This window comes from Haliotis rubra, unplaced genomic scaffold, assembly GCF_003918875.1.
Source record: "Haliotis rubra isolate DU_JTF1 unplaced genomic scaffold, ASM391887v1 Scf1393, whole genome shotgun sequence".
NCBI lineage: Eukaryota > Metazoa > Mollusca > Gastropoda > Lepetellida > Haliotidae > Haliotis > Haliotis rubra.
The window spans coordinates 145,812-160,276 of NW_025765329.1; positions in this window are offsets into that span (position 1 = coordinate 145,812).

A 14,465-nucleotide genomic window follows, 5' to 3' on the forward strand; every position below is an offset into this window, starting at 1 on the left:
GTTGGAGACCCGTGAAGATCCGTGTTAGAATTGGCCTTCAGCAATCCATGTTTGTCGTAAGAGGCGAATAACGGGATCGGGTGGTCAGGCTCGTCGACTTGGTTGACACATGTCATGGTATCCCAATTGCGTAGATCAATGCTCATACTGTTGATCACTGGATTGTCTGGTCCAGACTCGATTATTTACAGACCGCCGCCATATAGCTGGAATATTGCTGAGTCCAGCGTAAAACTAAATTCACTCACTCACTAGTCGTTGGACACGGTTACGTCCCCTATTAGCCGTACCTTGATTGGCGGGTCGCTGGTTCGAATTCCATGATTGTTCCATTATTGTGTATTACGATTCATACTTGGAAGATCCATTTTTAGCAATTCCCCTTATATATATACGCCGAAAAGAATTCATAACAATCTGTTTTTTACCATTAGAGTAATTACGAAGGACTGTGAATGCACCTTAACGCTGAACAAAACGCGAAGACATACATTATCTTAAGCTTGCTACCATGCAACACATTTAAGGATTCTGACTCTGATAGTGCTACGGTTTGGTAACCCAATAGCCATATTTTGGGGTTTGGGAAACAAACAGCGAAGTAATTTGCACATACGACTTTCTGCTTAACACAGTTCCGGCCTAAGGGCTAGCCATTATCTTGTGATAACCTCTTGCTTCACCAGCACCACGTTCTAACATTTTTCCTGCCATCTATAGCCACACCTTAATGAACAGACAGCCGTCGACGTGCTGCAAGTCTCTGCTGTAATATTACTACACAGACCTTGCCACAGCCGCACCTGCATGATTGAAAGTCGAGGCAAGGCCATGTACGAACCATTTAAATAGGATCCTATATCTGTATAGAGGGATGAGTGACGACCAGCAAGGCACCATTTACACACTCCATCTGATCTAAGGTCACGTGGTGCGTTAACCTTAGCCTATTGTCTTGGACTTGATGTTGGAAAGAGCAAACTTATGAATGAACTTGGCAACAAACAGGTTATATTTCACAAAGTAATTGCACGAAGGAGAGCTGTGTGTTGTGTGTGCGTGATTTAAGCATGGGAAAATGGATAGAACGCATACCAAGGAGCTGTCGACTTGATTGGTTGCAAGTGTCATAGACAGCTCCTAGACTCTGTCATCGTTGAGAGGGATAGAAACGTTATTTATCCAGCTGCACAATCATCATGATTCTGAAGAACTGAGTTATACAGTACAACCAGAAATTATTGAGAATTTAAAGATTGTAAATTTTATATTTTTTTCACTCTTTACTCACGTATTAATGTGAATATTAGCAGAAGATAACTCCAAATTCAAAGACAGGTGAACAGTTAGTATTTTTTCAAGTCACCATGGGCAGCAATGCAGGCTTCAATGCGGCGGGGCATATACTACTGATCAAAGAAGTTAGAAAGTCGTGGTCCATGCTGTCTCAATATCGGACCACCTCTTCTTTCATTTCAGCAATATTTGTCAGATTTTTCTTATTGACACTTTCCTTCATAAGTCCCCAAACATTTTCTATTGGATTTAGGTCAGGGCTATAACTTGGCCAATCTAATAATGTCATATTTTGGGTCCGAAACCAGGCCTGTAAATTCTTTGAACGATGTTTTGGGTCGTTGTCCTGCTGGAAAATCAAAACATTTCCATAGAACACGAGATCAGATGGAAGTAAATGTCCCTCGAGAATATCTGTGTACCGCTCACTGTTCAAATTCCCTTCAAATACACAGAGGGGCGTTGCCCCTAACACAGATATGCCACCCCACACGTTAAATTTCGGACTGTACTTTGGGCGCTGATACAAAGGTTTTTCAGTTTGTTTGGTCCAGAATTTCAGTGTATTAGGAAATAGCCACACAGAACTTTCATCTAAGAAAATCACATTGTCCCAGTTAAAATTTCTATGCTGTAAGCACCAGTTCAACCTTCGCTCCTTTTCTTCAGGTTTCATGATCGGTGATGGATTCCTCGACATTTCTGCCAACCCACTGGATGCAGCTCAGTTCTAATTGTCTCCTTACAGACAGCCACAGTTCCTCTATCAATCATATCCAGTCTTAAGTTTTCTAAACTCCTTCATTTGTTTATAGAAACAAGAATACCAAGCCGCCTCCTGTCACCGACAGTCAATTTTCTGGGCCTACCTGCGCCTCCCTGGTGCTCAGTGCCATATCCATTTGCAGTATTTTTCAAAACACGATAAACAGTGAACAAAGGGATGCCTGTTCTACTTGAAATCACTTGAGATGATCTGATGTCCTTGTTATAATACCCTAAACTCAACTTCCTCTTCTCTAAATCGTCCATACTGAGGATCACTGAAAATGTCGTCTGCTAGCAAGTAAACAAATGGGGACAACTCTTCACAATCTAATGAAAAGGATTAACGGAGTTGTCTCTCTTGAATGAAACCAAACACTTGATAGCTGGTCAAGGTTGTTTATACTAGAAATCCAATTAAACATATTCCTAAAATTCTAGATAATTTCTGGTCATGCTATACCAGTAACCTCCCCTTATTCAACTGACATGGGCAGGGCCTTATTTCACGTAGCCTAAGTTGTACATGTCACTCGTTTACGTATGAACTCAGAGTATGTAGGTCTATGCAGGTTGTCTATCCCTCGTCCATGTCTGAACTCAGAGTATCTAGGTCTATGCAGGTTTTCTGTCCCTCGTCTATGTATGAACTCAGAGTATGTAGGTCTGTGTAGGTTGTTTAAACCCCGTCTATGTATGAACTCAGAGTATGTAGGTCTATGTAGGTTGTCTATCCCTCGTCTATGTATGAACTCAGAGTATGTAAGTCTATGTAGGTTGTCTATCCCTCGTCCATGTATGAACTCAGAGTATGTAGGCATATGCAGGTTGTCTATCCCTCGTCTATGTATGAACTCAGAGTATGTAGGTCTATGCAGGTTGTTTATCCCTCGTCTATGTATGAACTCAGAGTATGTAGGTCTATGCAGGTTCTCTATCCCCCGTCTACGTATGAACTCAGAGTATGTAAGTCTATGTAGGTTATCTATCCCTCGTCCATGTATGAACTCAGAGTATCTAGGTCTATGCAGGTTGTCTATCCCTCGTCTATGTATGAACTCAGAGTATGTAAGTCTATGTAGGTTGTCTATCCCTCGTCCATGTATGAACTCAGAGTATGTAGGTCTATGCAGGTTGTCTATCCCTCGTCTATGTATGAACTCAGAGTATGTAGGTCTATGTAGGTTGTTTATCCCTCGTCTATGTATGAACTCAGAGTATCTAGGTCTATGCAGGTTGTCTATCCCTCGTCTATGTATGAACTCAGAGTATGTAGGTCTATGTAGGTTGTTTATCCCTCGTCTATGTATGAACTCAGAGTATGTAGGTCTATGCAGGTTCTCTATCCCCCGTCTACGTATGAGCTCAGAGTATGTAAGTCTATGTAGGTTGTCTATCCCTCGTCCATGTATGAACTCAGAGTATGTAGGCATATGCAGGTTGTCTATCCCTCGTCTATGTATGAACTCAGAGTATGTAGGTCTATGCAGGTTGTCTATCCCTCGTCTATGTATGAACTCAGAGTATGTAGGTCTATGCAGGTTCTCTATCCCCCGTCTACGTATGAACTCAGAGTATGTAAGTCTATGTAGGTTGTCTATCCCTCGTCCATGTATGAACTCAGAGTATCTAGGTCTATGCAGGTTGTCTATCCCTCGTCTATGTATGAACTCAGAGTATGTAAGTCTATGTAGGTTTTCTGTCCCTCGTCCATGTTTGAACTCAGAGTATGTAGGTCTATGCAGGTTGTCTATCCCCCGTCTATGTATGAACTCAGAGTATGTAGGTCTGTGTAGGTTGTTTAAACCCCGTCTATGTATGAACTCAGGGTATGTAGGTCTATGTAGGTTGTCTATCCCTCGTCTATGTATGAACTCAGAGTATCTAGGTCTATGCAGGTTGTCTATCCCTCGTCTATGTATGCACTCAGAGTATGTAGGTCTATGCAGGTTGTCTATCCTTCGTCTATGTATGAACTCAGAGTATGTAGGTCTATGCAGGTTTTCTGTCCCTCCTCCATGTATGAACTCAGAGTATGTAGGTCTATGCAGGTTGTCTATCCCTCGTCTATGTATGAACTCAGAGTATGTAAGTCTATGTAAGTTGTCTATCCCTCGTTTATGTATGAACTCAGAGTATGTAAGTCTATGTAGGTTGTCTATCCCTCGTTTATGTATGAACTCAGAGTATATAGGTCTATGCAGGTTCTCTATCCCTCGTCTATGTATGAACTCACAGTATCTAGGTCTATGCAGGTTTTCTGTCCCTCGTCTATGTATGAACTCAGAGTATGTAGGTCTATGCAGTTTGTGTATCCCCCATCTATGTATCAACTCAGAGTATGTAGGTCTGTGTAGATTGTTTAAACCCCGTCTATGTATGAACTCAGAGTATGTAGGTCTATGTAGGTTGTCTATCCCTCGTCTATGTATGAACTCAGAGTATGTAAGTCTAAGCAGGTTGTCTATCCCCCGTCTACGTATGAACTCAGAGTATGTAGGCATATGCAGGTTGTCTATCCCTCGTCTATGTATGAACTCAGAGTATGTAGGTCTATGCAGGTTGTTTATCCCTCGTCTATGTATGAACTCAGAGTATGTAGGTCTATGCAGGTTCTCTATCCCCCGTCTACGTATGAACTCAGAGTATGTAAGTCTATGTAGGTTGTCTATCCCTCGTCCATGTATGAACTCAGAGTATCTAGGTCTATGCAGGTTGTCTATCCCTCGTCTATGTATGAACTCAGAGTATGTAGGTCTATGTAGGTTGTCTATCCCTCGTCCATGTATGAACTCAGAGTATGTAGGTCTATGCAGGTTGTCTATCCCTCGTCTATGTATGAACTCAGAGTATGTAGGTCTATGCAGGTTGTCTATCCCTCGTCTATGTATGAACTCAGAGTATGTAAGTCTATGTAGGTTGTCTATCCCTCGTCTATGTATGAACTCAGAGTATGTAAGTCTATGTAGGTTGTCTATCCCTCGTCCATGTATAAACTCAGAGTATGTAGGTCTATGCAGGTTGTCTACCCCCCGTCCATGTATGAACTCAGAGTATCTAGGTCTATTCAGGTTGTCTATCCCCCGTCTATGTATGAACTCAGAGTATGTAGGTCTATGTAGGTCGTCTATCCCTCGTCCATGTATGAACTCAGAGTATGTAGGTCTATGCAGGTTGTCTATCCCTCGTCTATGTATGAACTCAGAGTATGTAGGTCTATGCAGGTTGTCTACCCCCCCTCCATGTATGAACTCAGAGTATGTAGGTCTATGCAGGTTTTCTATCCCCCGTCTATGTATGAACTCAGAGTATCTAGGTCTTTGCAGGTTCTCTATCCCTCGTCTATGTATGAACTCAGAGTATGTAGGTCTATGCAGGTTCTCTATCCCCCGTCTACGTATGAACTCAGAGTATGTAAGTATATGTAGGTTGTCTATCCCTCGTCTGTGTATGAACTCAGAGTATGTAGGTCTACGCAGGTTGTCTACTCCTCGTCCATGTATGAACTCAGTGTACGTAGGTCTATGCAGGCTTTCTATTCCCCGTCTACGTATGAACTTAGAGTATGTAGGTCTATGTAGGTTGTCTATCCCTCGTCTGTGTATGAACTCAGAGTATGTAGGTCTATGCAGGTTGTCTATCCCTCGTCTATGTATGAACTCAGAGTATGTAGGTCTATGCAGGTTGTCTATCCCTCGTCTATGTATGAACTCAGAGTATGTAGGTCTATGCAGGTTGTCTACTCCTCGCCTATGTATGAACTCAATGTATGTAGGTCTATGCAGGTTTTCTATCCCCCGTCTATGTATGAACTCAGAGTATGTAGGTCTATGCAGGTTTGCTGACCCTCGTCCATGTATGAACTCAGAGTATGTAGGTCTATGTAGGTTGTCTATCCCTCGTCTATGTATGAACTCAGAGTATGTAGGTCTATGCAGGTTGTCTACTCCTCGTCTATGTATGAACTCAGTCTATGTAGGTCTAAGCAGGTTGTCTATCCCCCGTCTATGTATGAACTCAGAGTATGTAGGTCTATGTTGGTTGGCTATCCCTCGCCTATGTATGAACTCAGAGTATGTAGGTCTATGCAGGTTTTCTATCCCTCGTCCATGTATGAACTCAGAGTATGTAGGTCTATGCAAGTTGTCTATCCCCCGTCTATGTATGAACTCAGAGTATGTAGGTCTGTGTAGGTTATTTAAACCCCGTCTATGTATGAACTCAGAGTATGTAGGTCTATGTAGGTTGTCTATCCCTCGTCTATGTATGAACTCAGAGTATGTAGGTCTATGCAGGTTGTCTATCCCTCGTCTATGTATGAACTCAGAGTATGTAAGTCTATGTAGGTTGTCTATCCCTCGTCTATGTATGAACTCAGAGTATGTAAGTCTATGTAGGTTGTCTATCCCTCGTCCATGTATAAACTCAGAGTATGTAGGTCTATGCAGGTTGTCTACCCCCCGTCCATGTATGAACTCAGAGTATCTAGGTCTATTCAGGTTGTCTATCCCCCGTCTATGTATGAACTCAGAGTATGTAAGTCTATGTAGGTCGTCTATCCCTCGTCCATGTATGAACTCAGAGTATGTAGGTCTATGCAGGTTGTCTATCCCTCGTCTATGTATGAACTCAGAGTATGTAGGTCTATGCAGGTTGTCTACCCCCCTCCATGTATGAACTCAGAGTATGTAGGTCTATTCAGGTTGTCTATCCCCCGTCTACGAATGAACTCGGAGTATGTAAGTCTATGTAGGTTGTCTATCCCTCGTCCATGTATAAACTCAGAGTATGTAGGACTATGTAGGTTGTCTACTCCCCGTCTATGTATGAACTCAGAGTATGTAGGTCTATGCAGGTTGTCTACCCGCCGTCTATGTATGAACTCAGAGTATGTAGGACTATGCAGGTTGTCTACCCGCCGTCTATGTATGAACTCAGAGTATGTAGGACTATGTAGGTTGTCTACCCCCCGTCCATGTATGAACTCAGCGTATGTAGGTCTATGTAAGTTGTCTACTCCCCGTCTATGTATGAACTCAGAGTATGAAAGTCTGTGCAGGTTTTCTGTCCCTCGTCCATGTAAGTCTATGTAGGTTGTCTATTCATCGTCCATATATGAACTCAGAGTATGTAAGTCTATGCAGGTTTTCTGTCCCTCGTCCATGTATGAACTCACAGTATGTAAGTCTATGCAAGTTGTCTACTCCCCGTCCATGTATGAACCATGGTCTTCTTTTCAGTTTTCAGACGGTGAACAGATTCAAATCTATGCAAGGATGACCGTTTACAGGAGCTGCAGGAGCTGTTTGCCGGTGGTTCGAAATGGTCGGCATTAGAGCTACAGTAGATACAGTAGAGACATAGTTATACATTGTTGTAGACGCCACGCAAATAAAGTACTGGCCCCAATACTTGGTACCATTAAAAACATTGGTAACATTCATCATTCATAAGTAATATGCGCCACTGCAGAGGTGTCTCATCCCTACGGAGGAGTGAGTGAGTGAGTTAGTTTAGCTTTACGCCTCTTTTAGCAATATTCCAGCAATATCCCGGCGTGGGAGACCATCCCCACGGAGGAAACATTGTCAATACGTTAACTGAACACCAAGGTTTTTGAGGACGATGCGGCCTGCCTGTCCTCGGAACAGCAGTTAGTATTTGAATGTAAATACAGGGGGATAGACAACCTACATGATGCCGTGTTTTATAGAAACATACCATCGGTATACTTACCTTACCATTCTTCCAAAAATGATTTGAAGATGCTTATATAACTGGATATCGATCATCGTGTGTTGTCAAACTGATATATATTTAAATCACGGACTTTAGGGTATTAATAACCACTGCGTGAAGCAACACACAAACAAACAGGTTACAAATAATGAACAGCATGTAAGGCTCGCAGTATAGACAATTTAATTGCATTGCACTCGTACAGAAATAAGGATACAATGTAAATATGTCTTTAACAGTTATAAAAGCTGGAATTTCTGTCACTATCAGAGTGTACCAAGTCTGGTGAAATAGTATCGAACCGGGCGCTATGCCGACAGTTCAAAACATGCCCCATGCTTTTAATGAGGACAAAGAGGTTTTGATAGGGATATGAATAACAAAACACTTCCCGTTATTAGCCATATATTGACAATACTGGTCAATAATTACCACAATTATGACGTCATAGAGATCGTGGGAGTGAAACACGTTTGCAATGCACACCATATTTGCGCATGCGTGCTTTCGGTTTGACTGTTATGGCAGATATCGATGGCATACTGGAGAACAGGTCGATCACTGAAGTACAGAAACAGGAGGGTAAATTTGTCTCAGGTAAAAAGCAAGTGCTTGAAAGTCTGTGATGAGATTCTTAGGTCCACTTGATCTCAAAGAAGACTCTATTCTGGATATATTTATTTGTGTTTCTGGGAAGGGCTTGCAAAGCGTTCCCACCTACACATATATTGATAGGGCCTATTTGAACAGAGAATATCTTCGAGGTTGTATCACATTGGTTTGAAAGCTGATTCCATTAATCATAGCAGAGTGAGTAAGTGTGTTTAGTTTTATGCTGCACTCAACAATATTCCAGCTATATGGCGGCGGTCTGTAAATAATCGAGTCTGGACCAAACAATCCAGTGATCAACAGCATGAGCATCGATCTGCGCAATTGGGAACCGATGACATGTGTCAATCAAGTCAGCGAGCCTGACCACCCGATCCCGTTAGTCGCCTTTTACGACAAGCATAGGTTACTGAAGATCAATTCTAACCCGGATCTTCATGGGTCTAATCATAACAGAAGCAATATGCAGACATTATATGAGACTGTGAGACAAGGACTGGGAAGGGGTCGGGTGGGAATTTGCATGGCGTAGGGACTGTTTATAATTTATAGCTGGGGGGTAGGGGTGATGTTGATTTTTATGGGGAAGCCGCATGTCATGTACAAAATCAATGACAACACCCTCCTTAAAATCATCATCACTCCCCTATCCATAAATTATGAACGGTCCCTTGGAGCATTGGTACAAACTCTCCAGCTCCACAGTTCACGTGGTCACGCCGGGAAATAAGGAAGATGGCGATGTTCCAAGACGAAATGTAACGTAATCATTTAAGGTTTAAATTGTTCACATCAACTATGATGAAGTAGTGCACTGCCGTAGCACCACCCGTATCTCCACGGCCGAAATCCCGTGAGACAACGGGAATCTGTTGACCGAGTCTACACTTGAACTGGACTACATCCGGGTATGGTGACCATGACCCCTTCAAGGTGACCAATCACAGTCGTTCTCATACCATCACGTACAAAACCACTTAAAGCAAACAAACGAAATACAAAAACGGAAATAATATCTAAACATACGGAACTTTTAAACACATCTGTGGCGTCTTTGTATTGTATAAACGTTCCATTCTAGTCAGAAATTGATAGTTGGTTCAACCTGTCAATTATGCATTATCTCACTTTCCTACCCAGAGTTCCATGTGACTGTCACATCTTGTACAGTCCATTCACTATATTGCATATCATCTATTTCATGTTCTTGCAGAGTATACATATCTATATATACACATAAGGGTAGAATGGTTTACTTTCAGTGAGAAAACATCTTAAAACGTGAACCTGTTTGTCCTTTCAGGTTACTACACCGAAAGGCCCTCAGGACGACAGGTGCGAGACTGGTAGTGCAGCATGTGAGTCTGTATACATCAAGTGAAGTCACTAAGTGTTACACCTCTGTCTGAAACAGTGATCGATACGCCGAGCACCGATCCACACCGTCGTAGCATGCTGACATGCAGCAAACCAAGTTACTCCGCGCAGCTTTCTGGTCGACCAGTTTCAACACACAGCAGCCAAGCCAAACGGATGGAACGGATGAAAAACTATATCTCGCTTAAAGCTTAATCAGAGGAGGAGGGCAGTGATGATAATGATGAAATGAATAAGAAAAAGCTCGAATAAAGATATAGCCAAATGAGAAAGGAATATGGAGTTGAAACGCCTGTATGATAAAATCCCTGTTCCCCACTTCGGTGTAGCAGTCCATGCTAGGCGTCAGTTGTCAGGTAGTGTCACGACATTCACTGACGTATAGCTGAAACACTTTTAAATATAACAGTTTGTTAAAAAAAGAACCATAGTAACATGGGCTCCCTCCACTCACTAGAACCTCCGTTTTCAGAAACGTTGTTAAACCCGACATAGTCTGCCTCATGGACCGATCTTCTCATGAAGATCCGGCTTAGAATTGGCCTTCAGCAACCTATATATACTCATGCCAATAATGGTTGTCACCCCCTTCAATTTTTTAATTGGAGAGGGGTGGGGGTGTGAGGTGTGTGTGGGGGGGTGGGGTGGGGGAGGGTTTACAACCATTATTGGCATGAGTATATATATAGGCGACTAACGGGATCGTATCCCAGTTGCATAGATCGAAGCTCATGCTGTTGATCACTGGATTGTCTGGCCCAGGCTCGCTTTTTTACAGACAGCCGCCATATAGCTGGAATATTGCTGGGTGCGGCGTTAAACAACCAACCAACATCTGTCTCACACCAGTGAACCCAATAATCTCTTGAGTCAAGGGGTATCTATATAGGCAATGTAATACTTTATATGTGTATTCATACTGATATGCGGTTATATTACAGCCAAACCATTTCTATAATTGACCGGATCTAAATATGGTGGTGCATGGGACTCTGGAACGGACACTTTCTTTTCCTCTGGCTGAGGAGCAAGGTCATTAGTATCATCTTTCACGGATGACATCTTAAAATACTTGTCAGTTGTTTTTGATGTGCTAGACGCCATATTGGCGTCAAAATAGCATGAGAGTTATCCATCTTTTATAGAAACGGAGACTGTTCTCGAAATATAACACATCTATAACATACCACATGTAAAAAAAATAATTAGGTGTAGGCACTACCTAAAGTGCCTAATGGCAGGTACGCTACTGCTCTGTATCCCTAAAATTTACACAATTGCAAATAGCATATGTCGAAATAACCCACATCGGCCTAACTGGAGGTTCAGTGGGATGCGTAATAGGATATCCAGAAAAGCATGTTTACTCGTAAAATCGGCCAAAACTTGGAAAAAACCCGAATAGCTGCTTAAAACAATAGATCAGACTATAGATGACAATTTTAAGTCGCTCGGCCAGGTATGATGACGAACCGTCGACACACCGTGCATGAAATGCACGTGCTGCCTACACGCACAAGAGGTCATCTCCAGGATATTCTATTCGTTTTCTTGTGTGTTGAATATGTCTCAAATATTGATTAACATCTAACGTGTCCTTTTTTCATAAAGTTTATGTTGAGATATGTAAAACAGTATGATGCCCATAGAAAGGCTTAAATCAGCCAGCGTATTAAATGTCTCAAGATACATAGGTAGCATGGCCACCCGAAGATCGACAGGACTGGATATTATCGGTAAGTTACTTCCCCAGTTTAATTCCCCTAAAGGATTATCTTATCTTAGCTGATATCACTATCCCCCAGCCCGACCCCAACCATCGTCTGTGCCACCCGACCTGGTTTTGCTTTTGAGACGACCCCACATGTCTGTTTGTTTTTATAGTGGTAGTGAGACTCCATGGTTGCTACATCCTTAAGAGTTTCACAAGTAAAAATATTATTTTGTACGTCAGCTATCGTTTCTAATGAAGCTAAGTCTAATTTCAAAATGGGCATTTAAAAAGCGTCCTTTGTAATGCAATATCATCGCACACTAATTTGCATAAAGCCAAGGTCTGTTCCAAATAAGTCGACTTGGACTTTGAAAACCCCCCACATTGCTCATTTCTGCACTAATCTCTCCTCAGTAAAGTCCTTTTTATCTACGTTTCCTATCTCCCTACCACCGAGACTGTAGTTAGGCCGAACTTAGTTTAACAGATATTTCACACTTTCACATATTATATTTTTTTCTATTTCCGACAGTACTTTAGTTATTACCTTTGTCTTTACTGGTGTGAAAATAGCCGCTCATATAACAGGCCCCACAAATTGGTGTGATAACCTTCCTGGTTGATACATTTCTGTTTTACAGTTTGAACAAGCGTTTAAACACCATCTGTCATAAAACGGGCCTCTGTCGTGCATCTACTATCGCCGTCACCTCAAAGTCTCGAACTGACAATACTGTTGTTCTCGGTTACATTTTCCCAAGCTAAAACATAAATGCACGTCTGAGTATATATTCACTTTATTGTTTTTCAAAGACAATAATTGCAACGATGGAATACAGGTATTTCGTATTCTTCTTCTGGCAGGTTCTCATTAATCTGCAGAAGTTAATTCTCACCAGTCGACAGCTGAATGACCCAAGGTGTTTACCCTGTTCACAGCTGCACCAAGCCCTCTTGGTAATACATTCCGTAGCTCACAGCTGCACAAAGCCCTCTTGGGGGTAATACATTCCCCAGCTCACAGCTGCATCAAGCTCTCTTAGGGTAATACAGTCTCCAGCTCACAGCTGCATCAAGCCCTCTGAGGGTAATACATTCCCCAGTAGTAAATTTACCAGCTCACATCTGTATGAAGTCCGTTTACAGTAATACATTCCCCATATCACATTGCATCAAGCCCTCTTGGGGTAATACATTCCCCAGTTCACAGCTGCACCAAGCCCTCTTGGGGTAATACATTCCCCAGCTCACAGCTGCACCAAGCCCTCTAGGGGTAATACATTCCCCAGCTCACAGCTGCACAAAGCCCTCTTGGGGTTAATACATTCCCCAGCACACAGTTGCATCAAGCCCTCTTGGGTAATACATTCCCCATCTCACAGCTGCACCAAGCCCTCTTGGGGTAATACATTCCCCAGCTAACAGCTGCACCAAGCCCTCTTGGGATAATACATTCCCCATCTCACAGCTGCATCAAGCCCTCTTGGGTAATACATTCCCCAGCTCACAGCTGCACCAAGCCCTTTTGGGATAATACATTCCCCATCTCACAGCTGCATCAAGCCCTCTTGGGTAATACATTCCCCAGTTCACAGCTGCACAAAGCCCTCTTGGGGTAATACATTCCCCAGCTAACAGCTGCACCAAGCCCTCTAGGGGTAATACATTCCCCAGCTCACAGCTGCACAAAGCCCTCTTGGGGTTAATACATTCCCCAGCACACAGTTGCATCAAGCCCTCTTGGGTAATACATTCCCCATCTCACAGCTGCACCAAGCCCTCTTGGGGTAATACATTCCCCAGCTAACAGCTGCACCAAGCCCTCTTGGGATAATACATTCCCCAGCTCACAGCTGCACCAAGCCCTTTTGGGATAATACATTCCCCATCACACAGCTGCATCAAGCCCTCTTGGGTAATACATTCCCCAGCTCACAGCTGCACCAAGCCCTCTTGGGGTAATACATTCCCCAGCTCACAGCTGCACCAAGCCCTCTTGGGGTAATACATTCCCCAGCTCACAGCTGCACCAAGCCCTCTTGGGGTAATACATTCCCCAGCTCACAGCTGCACCAAGCCCTCTAGGGGTAATACATTCCCCAGCTCACAGCTGCACAAAGCCCTCTTGGGGTTAATACATTCCCCAGCACACAGTTGCATCAAGCCCTCTTGGGTAATACATTCCCCATCTCACAGCTGCACCAAGCCCTCTTGGGGTAATACATTCCCCAGCTAACAGCTGCACCAAGCCCTCTTGGGATAATACATTCCCCAGCTCACAGCTGCACCAAGCCCTTTTGGGATAATACATTCCCCATCTCACAGCTGCATCAAGCCCTCTTGGGTAATACATTCCCCAGCTCACAGCTGCACCAAGCCCTTTTGGGATAATACATTCCCCATCTCACAGCTGCATCAAGCCCTCTTGGGATAATACATTCCCCCAGCTCACAGCTGCATCAAGCCCTCTGAGGGTAATACATTCCCCCATCTCACAGCTGCACCAAGCCCTCTTGGGGTAATACATTCCCCAGCTAACAGCTGCACCAAGCCCTCTTGGGATAATACATTCCCCAGCTCACAGCTGCACCAAGCCCTTTGGGATAATACATTCCCCATCTCACAGCTGCATCAAGCCCTCTTGGGTAATACATTCCCCAGCTCACAGCTGCACCAAGCCCTTTTGGGATAATACATTCCCCATCTCACAGCTGCATCAAGCCCTCTTGGGTAATACATTCCCCAGCTCACAGCTGCACCAAGCCCTTTTGGGATAATACATTCCCCATCTCACAGCTGCATCAAGCCCTCTTGGGATAATACATTCCCCCAGCTCACAGCTGCATCAAGCCCTCTGAGGGTAATACATTCCCCAGTAGTATATTTACCAGCTCACATCTGTATGAAGTCCGTTTACAGTAATATATTTCCCAGCACACAATTGCATCAAGCCCTTTGGGGT